The sequence below is a fragment of the Talpa occidentalis genome, unplaced genomic scaffold (genome assembly GCF_014898055.3).
Source record: "Talpa occidentalis isolate TD23 unplaced genomic scaffold, MPIMG_talOcc4v2.1 talOcc4.6, whole genome shotgun sequence".
Taxonomy (NCBI): Eukaryota; Metazoa; Chordata; class Mammalia; order Eulipotyphla; family Talpidae; genus Talpa; species Talpa occidentalis.
The window spans coordinates 25670035-25678795 of record NW_023604972.1 but is presented as its reverse complement, the minus strand read 5'-3'; the positions used below and the strand labels follow the sequence as shown (position 1 = coordinate 25678795).

The 8761-nt window shown below is 36.4% G+C and overlaps 1 non-coding gene across 1 annotated transcript; it reads right to left on the bottom strand.

The window, feature by feature from the left end:
• Positions 1 to 7615: 7615 nt before the first annotated feature.
• Positions 7616 to 7738, bottom strand: LOC119261515 (small nucleolar RNA SNORA22). The gene has a single exon (XR_005129049.1). It is a non-coding gene; the product is annotated as a small nucleolar RNA SNORA22 (small nucleolar RNA).
• Positions 7739 to 8761: the final 1023 nt, after the last annotated feature.

Here is an 8761-nt window from a genome sequence, read left to right as displayed (position 1 = left end):
GAGGAAATATATTCGTTAAATAGTAAGACTGAAAATTTTGATTATTGCTGGTATAGGGTTAAATATACAGCCTTATTTGAAAATGTAAAGCTTCAGAGGGAACTAATATTAACAAAAACTTTTTCAATGACTAAATAGATCTTATTGTACATATGCAGGTTCAGGAAACAAAACTGATATTTGTTTTCAATGGAATGTGGCATTGATTGTCTAGAACAATATATGAAATACAGTCAGAATAGGCACAGTGTCAATGCGCTATTTTAAAACAAACACAGTGGAGGCTTAGCACATACAATTTGTTGATGCAAAATAAATAAATCTCACTATTGTGCCCTGACTCAGCAAACATATGTAACCATCATCACAATCATGACACAGAACCAATCTATCAATACAAAGAAAATAACATGCTCTTTCATATTACTAATAGACAATCCTAGTCTGGTCATCACTGCTCAGCTCGGCATCACTAGAATTCTGAAATATATTTCAGATCCTTTTGAAACCAAAACCCATAAGATTGTTAAATGAAAGGTAATTTTTTTTCTTAAATATTGTTTGTATTATTCATAAATGGTACACTGAGACAAATTAAAATGTGCATATATACATATAGGTGAGTTAAAGATTGAACACGCACTTAAAAGCACAGAGAAAGAGAGGGGGATACAGCCACCAACAGGGCAGACTGTGGGCGCAGGGAGGCACCCTTCTGACTCACCATTTTAGAATAGGAAGCTTTGCCTCCAGAACCCAGTGAGACTGTGTGGAATTGGGAAAGGGCTGCCCCCACAGCCAGAGGTAGCTGAAGGCCCACACAAGCCAGGCCCTGCCTGGCAGGGAGCTGGAACCCAGAGGGGGATCCAGTGATTTGGAGCCCAGCGGGCAATCCAGCCACCCCACCTCCAGGGCAGTCTGTGGGACCTCGAGACACACCTTTGGAATTAACAAATACAGAAGGAGGAGGTATTCTGTGGCAGCGTCTGTAAAGGCAGGATGACACAGGGCAGGATCTCTATGATTGAGCAGCCAGGGTAAAGGAGGAGTCCTGGAGCTCTCAGTGGCTTTTCAGGCTTTTATTGGGATTTTACTGGGTAAACAGCAGGAAGAGGGGCCTACCAGCCCCCAGCAAGTCTTCACTCTTTCTGGGCTCTCCGGCCTTCTCTCGTGGTCTCTGCTTTTCTGCTGTTTTGTTCTTTCATTCTCTTTGCTTCTGCCAGCGTCCCTGTGACGCTGAGCTTACAAGCCCAGTCTGAGCCCAGGTGAATCCCATGTACATATGCCCACACCCTATTCCAGGTGCCCCCCCATCAGGCATGCATTCAGGACCACAGGGATCCATCATCAATCCTTATGGCGGAAGGGAAGAAAAGCCTGATACTTTTTTACCTTACCCTACAGCGACCATTAACATATTCATAGTACCACTGCCCTACTGGACTTCTGGCATACAGTATTTGACTCGACTGGACCACAAGTTTCCAATATCTCAGAAAGAGCACACCAAAAAGATGCCAGCCAGTACCAGTGACACAGTGTCCCAATGCATAGACAAATTAGAAAACAAACAGCTGGGAGAAGAAAAACTACAAACAAGCAAGTCCTCAGGGAAAAGACACACCACAAAAAGAAAATCACCCACCAGATTGCAACGACAGTGACTTGGAAGAACTTCTGAGCCTTCCAGAAAGAGAATTTAAAATTGTCATGATTAAAAAAATGACAGAAGTCATAAAGGAAAACAATGATAAAGGAAAAATAATAAACGATCAGAAGAATGAAATTGAATCCCTAAAGAGGGAAGTGAAAGAAATGCAGGAGATCAAAGGATTAATGGAGGAGCTAAAGAACTCTGGGAAAAGCAGTGAAAGCAGAATAGATGAAATGGAAGACCGAATAAGTACTCCTGAAGACACAGAAATAAAAAGAACCAAAACAGAAAAGGAAAGAGAGGTATGAATGAAAAAGAATGAAGAAAGACTTCGGGATCTATCTGACTCTATGAGGAAAGGAAACATAAGAGTTATAGGAATCCCAGAAGGAGAGGAGAGAGACAGGAACAGAGAAAATTTTCAAGGAAATAATTGAAGAGAACTTTCCAAACATAAAGAAAGAGCTGAAAATAGACATACAAGAATCAAGAACACCAAACTTCCATGATAAATGGAAAAATACAGCAAGACACATAATAGTAAAGCTCCCAATAATCCAAGACAAGGAAAAAATAATGAAGCTGACAAGAGGGAAGAAACAGATAACATACAAAGGAAAACCAATCAGGCTGACATCAGACTTCTCCGAAGAAACACTACAGGCAAGGAGAGAGTAGAGGGACCTAGTCAACAGACTTTAAGACAATAAATGCCAACCAAGAATATTCTATCCTGCAAAGCTTTACTTCCTCTATGAAGAAAGAATAAGGACCTTCCCAGACAAACACAAACTCCGGAATTTCATTATGACTAAACCCTATTCCAAAAAATACTACAATGAGTCCTAAAGCCAGAAACAACAGAGGGATGAATAAGAATAAAAGAAGAGAAAAAAATTAAAATCAAATTAAAATAAATAAAACCAGAGAAAAGACAAACAAAATGGCAAATATAGACTCCAACATATCAATATTAACTCTAAATGTAAATGGATTAAACTCTTCAATAAAAAGACACAGAGTTGCAAGCTGGATTAAAAAACAAAACCCAATGTTTTGCTATTTCCAGGAAACTCATTTAACTACAAAAGATAAAAATAGACTGAAAGCAAAAGGATGGTAAAATCATCCTAAAAGTATATGGACCAAAAAAGAAGGCAGGAACAGCTATACTTATATCAGATAAAATAGATTATCAAAGGGCCTTGCAGTGGCGCAGAGGGTAGAGCACTGCACTGCAGAGGCTGTCTGCAGCCTCTGCAGTGCAGGTTCAATCCCAGCCGGCTGGCAAGAATCCCACCTGGCGCTCCAGATCTCTCCTGTCATGCCCGCTGCTCCCCTCAGCATTGTATTTCTCTCGTATGCCTGTTCTGCTTCCTGCTCTGTCTCTGGTGAATCCTCTCACCCTCCCACACCTCTGGCCTGTACCCCAGCTCTTGTATAAAAAAAAAAGATATAAAACTCAAAAAGGTAAAAAGAGACCCAGGCGGTCACTATATTATGATCAAGGGGACAATACTTCAAGAAGAAATAACAGTCATTAACATATACTCACCAAATGAAGGAGCACCAAAATACATCAGACAACTATTATCATCTCTGAAAACAGACATCAGAGAATACACATATGTAGTAGGAGACTTCAAAACACCACTATCGACAATGGATAGAACAATGAGACAAAAAATAAGTAAGACATTAAAGCTCTAAATAAGGATCTAGAGCTCATGGGCTTAACAGACATCTATAGAACACTAAACCCAAAAAAAACCTGAGTACACATTTTTCTCAAGCGCACATGAATAATTCTCCAGGATCAATCACATACTGGGACACAAGACAAACATCAACAGATACACCAAGATTGAAATCATACCAACCATATTCTCTGACCATGAAGGCATCAAACTAGAAATAAATCATAAAACATATAATATAGGAATCCTCCTACCTCATGGAGATTTAAACCCACACTACTGAAAGACGACACACTGGACTAATGAGGAGATCAAAGAAGAAATAAAAAAATAATCAAAATACTTTGAGTTGAATGACAAGGCGGACACAATTTCCTAAATGTATGGGATGCAGCAAAAGCAGTAATAAGTGAAAAATATATAGCAATACAGGCTCAAGAAATAAGAAATAACTCAAAGAAACAACCTAATCTCACATCTCAAAGAACTAGAAAAAAGAACAACAAAAAAAACTAAAGCCAGTAGAAGACATAATAAAAATCAAAGCAGAAATAAATGAAATAGAAACTTAAAAAACAATCCAAAAGACCAATGAAACTAAAAGTTGGTTCTTTGAAAAAACAAATAAAATAGATAAACCCGTAGCCAGGCTCACAAAGGAAAAATGGGAGAAAGAACAAATAAATAGGATCACAAATGGAAGAGGAGAAATCACAACAGACACAGCAGAAATCAAAAGAATAATCAAAAACTACTATGAACAGTTATATGCAAATAAACTCAACAATCTAGAAGAGATGGACAAATTCCTACAACTCTACAATTACCCAAAGCTAGATAAAGAAGAAATAGAATACCTAAACAGACCAATTACAAGCAGTGAAATTGAAATGGTAATCAAAACCCTCCCCAAAAAACAAAGCCCAGGATTTACAAATGAATTCTACCAACATTCAGAAACAAATTAGTGCCTATTCTTCATAAAATATTTCAAAAATTGAGAAGGAAGGGATAATACCAAACATGTTCTATGAAGCCATCATTACACTAACACCAAACCCGAACAAGGACAACACAAAAAAAAAGAAAACCACTGGCCAATCTCTCTAAGAAACACTGATGCAAAAATCCTCAATAAAATTTTAGCTATCAGAATCCAACAATGTATCTATAAGATAATTCACCATGACCAAATAGGATTTATTCCAGGGACACAAAGATAGTTCAACATCTGAAAATTAATCAATATAATCCAACACATCAGCAAAAAGAAACATAAAAACCATATGATAATACCAGTAGATGCTGAGAAAGCTTTTGACAAAGTACAACACCCATTCATGACAAAGGCCCCTGATATTCTTGGTATACAAGGAACATACCACAACATCATAAAGGCCATATATGATCAGCCCATAGCCAATACCATCCTCAATGGTGAAAAGCTTAAAAGATTAAAGCATTTCCTTTAAGATCTGGAACAAGACAAGGATGTCCACTCTTACCACTGCTTTTCAATATAATACTGCAAGTCCTAGCCAGAGCAATAAGACAAGAGAAAGACGTACAAGGAATCCAAATAGGAAAAGAAAAAGTCAAACTATCACTATTTGCAGATGATATGATAATATACATAGAGAACCCCAAAAACTCCACAGAAAAACTAATTCAACTAATCAATCAGTTCAGTAAAGTGGCAGGATACAAAATCAACACAAAAAAGTCAGTAGCCTTCCTATACACAAACAATAAATCTGAAGAAGAAGAACACAAGACAACCATCCCTTTTAATATTGAAACAAAAAGATCAAATACTTGGGTATAAACCTAACAAAAGAGGTAAAGGACCTATACAACGAAAACTATTAAACACTGTTAAAAGAAATAGAAGACACAAAGAAATGGAAAGACATCCCCTGCTCATGTATTGGAAGATTAACATTATCAAAATGGCCATCCTACCAAAAGCAATGTACATATTTAATGCTATTCCAATAAAAATTTCAATGACATTCTTCAAAGAAATAGAACAAATATTGCTGAAATTTATATAGTGCCACCAAAAACCCCAAATAGCCAAAGCTCTCCTGAAAAAAAAAAAAAAAAAGAGAAGGGAATAGAGGCATCATACTCCCAGATTTCAAACTATACTACAAAACCATAATAATCAAAACTGCATGATATTGGAACAAGAACAGACACACAGACTAATGGAACCAAACAGAAAATCCAGAAATAAACCCAGAGATTTACAGTCAACTAATCTTTGACAGAGGAGCAAAGAATATGCAATGGAGCAAAGAAACTTTATTCAATAAATGGTGCTGGGAAAACTGGATTGCTACATGCAAAGGAATGAAGCTTGACCACTACCTCACACCATGCACAAAAACTAACTCAAAATGGATTAAAGAACAGACATAAGACCTGAAACCATAAAATAGATAGAAGGAAATATAGGCAAAACACTACATGATATACACCTCAGCAACATCTTTAAAGACTCATCACCCAAAGCAGTGACAGCGAAGGCAAAGATAAACAGCTTGGAGTACATCAAATTAAAGAGCTTCTGTACAGCAAAAGAGACAGTAACCAAAACAAAGGGACACCCCACTGACTGGGAGAAAATTTTTGCACACAGCACTAATGATAAAGCACTGATCACAAAAATCTAAAAGAGCTGAAGAGTGTCAACAAAAGCAAAGTAAATAAACCTGTCAAAAAATGGGCAGAAGAGCTAAAAAGGAACTTCTCCAAAGAGGAAATGCAAATGGCCAACAGGCATGTGAAAAAATGTTCAGCATCACTTGTTATCATGTAAATGCAAATCAAAACTACAATGAAATACCATCTTACGCTAGTGAGAATGACGCATATTAAAAAAAAATAGCTACAACAAATGTTGGCGTGGTTGCAGAGAAAAAGGAACCCTCCTGCACTGCTGGTGGGAGTGCAAACTGTTCCAACCATTATGGAAAGCTGTGTGGAGATTCCCCAACTTGCTACAGATGGAGCTTTCATATGATCCAGCTTCCATATGATCCAGCAATTCCACTCCCAGGTATATACCCAAAGGACATAGAATCATTAATTCAAAAGGGCACCTGCACCCCTATGTCTATAGCAGCACTATTTACAATAGCTAAGCTATGGAAACAACCCAAATGCCCAAAAATAGATGACTGGATCAAGAAGATGTGGTACATATACACCATGGAATATTACTCAGCAATCAAAAAAGATAAACTCATGTAATTTACAGCAACATGGATGGAGCTGGAAGGGATCATGTTCAGTGAAATAAGCCAGAAGAAAAAGAAAAATACCAGATGGTCTCACTCATAGCATAAATTTAGAAAACCTAAATAAGGGACTAGGAAAAATAATTATAATAAAGTAAAAATCAAAATCAACAAGCAACTATAAACCATGGGAGTAAGATCAAAACCGGGAAGGGGGGGTGGGAATTGTATGGGGAATATAACCAAAATGAAAATGCATACATTGTGCAAAAATGAAAAATAATGTAAAAAATAATTTTTAAAAAGCACAGAAGAAAAATGTTATATACAACACTATATCCTTATTCTGTCCCAAAGTTACAAGTTGTAGATTTTTATTTCTTTACTTTAAAATATCTATCTGAGGGCCTCCCTGGTGGCGCAGGCAGTTGAGCACAGCGCTGTGAAGCTCTTCACAGCCTCTGTAATGCCGGTTGGATACCCATCAGCCTCGGAGCAACCCACATGGCAGCAGACCTCTCCAGTCTTGCCTGCTGCTCCCCTCAGCAGTGTATTTCGTAAGTCTACCTGTTCTGTTCCTCGCTCTGTCTCTGGTGAATCCTCTCACCCTCCCGCACATCTGGCCTGTACCCCAGTTCTTGTATAAATAAAATAAATCTTTAAAAAATAAAATAAAATATCTCAATTATATTCATTACTAAATAAAACTGTTTAGAACTTTATACATATGCCAGAATTTCACATTTTGTTACACAACATTAAATGTCTTTAAAAGGTTATTTTTACATTTAACACATCTTACATTTAACACATCTTACTGATCATATATATATATATATATATATATGATCTTGTAAATAAGATGTAATTCCTGGGCACTGCTATTTTTCTCCTCTTTGGCCACTCACCTTTAATCTTTAATAATTATATAGATTCCAAATAAAATATGATTTTTCAAAAGGCAATAAGCAGGTCGGGAAAAGTTCTTTCTAAGAAAATTATTCTATTTTATTTTTTAATAATGTGATAACTTTCTGAATATGTTTAAAAAGATAAAGTCCTTTCAACGCAGAGGTAAAGAACAGGCATTGCTTTAGCAGAGTCAAAGACAAGAGAACTATAAAGCACACCTGTGTGGGCAATCTAAGAAAAATTTTAATACACCTAAGTAATTTTCGTTACACTCTTTCCCTGTCCCATCTCTAGGTATGCTATCACTCTATAATCCACTTCTCTGTGACACAACACTCCAGCTATCCAGAGAGTCAGGGTATCCTCGAGCCACTATAATTACTCCTCCGTAGAGATGTTAGTAGACTTTGCCTCAACTAGACTTTCTAAACGCCTAGCTTCATATCAAATTTGCAATTCCCTTTAGGTTCTTGAAGGGTAGTACAAAATACCTTTCAGGTAATTATCTGAAAAGGCTCATCAGAATAATATTTTATCTTACTAGGTAAAATACTCTTAAATCTAATTAGTACAAAATTCCCAATTATGTTACTCCTTTAGATTAAATTCTGGGACTAGTTTGAGGGCTATATCAAAGCAATGGAAATGCTAGGGACAGAATGCTAGGGATTTGGATTGGACTTTTACTAAGACCACACTGCCATTCATCATTAGAATGTTTTTCATGTAACCAAATAACAAAATAAATGCATTATTACCAATGTAAGGGTGCTATAACCCTGTGTTACAGGAAGGGCTAACATTATTATTCATAGTTTACAGATGAAGCAATACAGTTTAGTAGTATTAAAAGATTTGCACTAGTTCATTGGTTTATTAAATCACAGACTAATGTCAAAATCAAGGTCTATACTCATATAAGACTACAGAAAAGAAGGCTGAGCCAAATGAATTGTAAAATTTTCTTATAGCCCAAATGCTATAATTGATCATCCAGTGATTTATTTAATTACAAACTGATTTCAAAGATGGATGTAACAAAACCAACAGAGTCTATTGCTTAGATTAAGGTGAAAATTTAATGTTTTTGTTTATGTTTTATCTTTTTATTTCTTTTGTCACTTTAAATTATGTTTCATCATAATAGAAGGCACATCAATTTGTGTATTTTCTTTTCATTCTCCCTACATAATACACTAACAGTAGCTCATTCCACGATAACTAAAGTAAAACTCTTTAATATTTATATTTAT